The sequence below is a fragment of the Lactuca saligna genome, chromosome 9, assembly GCF_052625555.1.
Source record: "Lactuca saligna cultivar CGN05327 chromosome 9, ASM5262555v1, whole genome shotgun sequence".
Lineage (NCBI taxonomy): Eukaryota > Viridiplantae > Streptophyta > Magnoliopsida > Asterales > Asteraceae > Lactuca > Lactuca saligna.
In genome coordinates, this window is record NC_136425.1 from 21,596,200 (window position 1) to 21,598,683 (window position 2,484).

The following is a 2,484-nucleotide window of genomic DNA, read 5'->3' on the forward strand; positions in this document are numbered from 1 at the left end:
AGTAATAACCGTTGTAACCTTTGATTAAATGGTCATTTAATCAAGTAAACTATAAACTATACAGGGGAATTTCCTTATTGAACTAATGAACTATCTAAAATATGAATAAATGACCAATTTACCCTTCGGTCAATCCAGTTAGCTATACACATGAGTTTCTTTTTGACTTCAACAAAAAAAAAAAAAAAAAAAAAAAAAAAAAAAAAAAAAAAAACTGAACTTAATACAGAAAGTAAAGGAAATGAGGCTTTCCCCATTTAATGGCTATCTTGGCTTTAATTCCTTGTGCTTTGATGGGTCAATAAACCAGTTTTCTAAGTGGTATATGGGATGCTCTGATCTGATATACATCATGGTGAACAGGGACTCCAAGAGCCTGAAAAACAAATTCTTGAAAATTAATGGATGGAAAATGAAGAAGAAGGTTGAAAAGGGTTTGAACTTAATACTGGAAGAATTCCATTCCAAAATAAGGAAGCTTCAACAAGATGATAAAAACAGAGGAAAAAAGAGAACTTGAAGTGTTCATACCTACACAGAGAAAGTTTCACAAGGGCTAGATATGAATCCAGAGAGCTTTGGAACAACGAGTTTCCCCCAATAAATCAAGGAAGCTTGATATAATTTCTGAATCGTTCTGTTTGTGTCTCTTATGCAACCACTCTTCCTGTATCCTAACGTTAACATCCCTGCAATACAAATAATTTCAAAGCATTAAAAACCACAGGTATTGCAGAAGCAGGACAATTTTCTTTATAAGTTTTAAGGCAGTTTTCATGCCAAAACCAGGCACCAGATGTTGAATTCTAGGAACACCATCTGCTTCATCACCCAAAATGCATCCTATAAACAAGATATTTCTGTAAGAAATACCCTCTTTAAAATAGTTTCATGAACAACAACTCAATCTTTTTCATGAGTCACATCATCGAGAGAAAGTGTATACTTACTAAGTCTTAAATTAGAGAGTGGATCACACTTGTTGAATGGATATAGTACTACAACAGCCTAGCGAGATTCCATTAATAATGAAATGAGCTCAATATTCATAAGGGTGCATAAACTATTGTTGAAATCAACTAAAACATATGGATAAAATACTACAACAGCTTAGCAATCAACTGAAGATTCCAGTGCACTTCTTCTACTTCTCTGCCAGAAAAAAAAAGGAGCTATATTTGATTAGATTGCTTCCAAAAAGTCTTTCAGATACCTTAAAATCCAAAGATTTTGACTTAAATCACTGAGTTATCTAAAACGACCAAACTCTCATTGAGATAAAACAATTGGCCTGTTGGGCTTAAAATTTGGCATAGAAACGTAATGGAGAGAGGTGGTGCTTACGACAATAACAGGGTCTGTAAGGCTGACTTTGGAGAAGAAAAGGAAAATCCAGTGAGCAAAAGAGTGTAAACTCGGGGTGCTACCATCATAACAGATTGGGTTTACATCCAAAAATAACACCCTTTTCTTCTTCTTGATGATGATATTATTAACAGTATCATCATCTCCCTTTACTTCGTTTAGGTCATGCTTTGGTTGCAACAGCAGCCCACCAACTGTTCGACCTTCTGTCCGAGAAGAAGAAGCAATAAGGGCAGCACTAGGTTTGGCTCGGAGCTTCGTGCGCATGAAAGAGGGAGCTGAGCGAAGAGTAGTCGGATTATGAATACCCATATACATACCCATCGTTATACGAGCTTCTAGGCCGTCCACCATCATCACATTCACCCTGCTGCACCTGCAAGTGTAAGTATCTAGTCAATTGATTTGCCGAGGGCTAGATAGAGAACCCATTGGAACGATGGATGATTGTGCCTCTTAAACCTAAGAAAAAAACCGAACACATGTGTGTGGGATCGAAATACCTGTTGGATGATCAAATAATCGGATGTTAACTCAAATCCCCAACGATCACCTCACCTGTTGATTGATACGAGCTAACACAGAAGAGCTAAAGACGAAGAATTGATTGGGGCTTGATAAACTTCATTTCCGATGTATTTTTATTTTTTTGAGAAATTTAATCCGAAACTACGTAGTTTATATATATATATATATATATATATATATATATATATATATATATATATATATATATATATATATATATATATATATATATATATATATATATATATATATATACCTTTATGGATATATTTACTTTTCCCATATATATATATATATATATATATATATATATATATATATATATATATATATATATATATATATATATATATATATATATATATATATATATATATATATAAAAGCAAGTTCAAATAAAAACAGTAAATAGTGTGAGAACGTAAAAACACTATATTTATGTTATTGTTCTGTAATGAATGTTGTATTTGTGTATTGTTGAAATAATTCTAATATGAATGTTAACCTTACTCATATATTTATTAGAATGTTATTATTCTATTATATATATATATATATATATATATATATATATGTGTGTGTGTGTGTGTG

At 32.0% G+C, this 2,484-nt stretch overlaps 1 long non-coding RNA gene across 4 annotated transcripts; it reads right to left on the bottom strand.

Annotated features, from left to right (window-relative positions):
• LOC145018688 (uncharacterized) lies at window positions 1–2,025 on the bottom strand. 4 transcript variants are annotated; one of them, XR_013667122.1, is made up of 6 exons: window positions 1,869–2,025; window positions 1,345–1,741; window positions 951–1,152; window positions 794–843; window positions 532–689; window positions 1–376 (listed from the first exon to the last, which is right to left on the bottom strand). It is a non-coding gene; the product is annotated as an uncharacterized LOC145018688 (long non-coding RNA). The 4 variants fall into 4 exon arrangements; XR_013667121.1 differs by having other exon boundaries at window positions 781–843; XR_013667123.1 differs by lacking the exon at window positions 794–843.
• Between the last annotated feature and the right edge of the window lie 459 nt (window positions 2,026–2,484).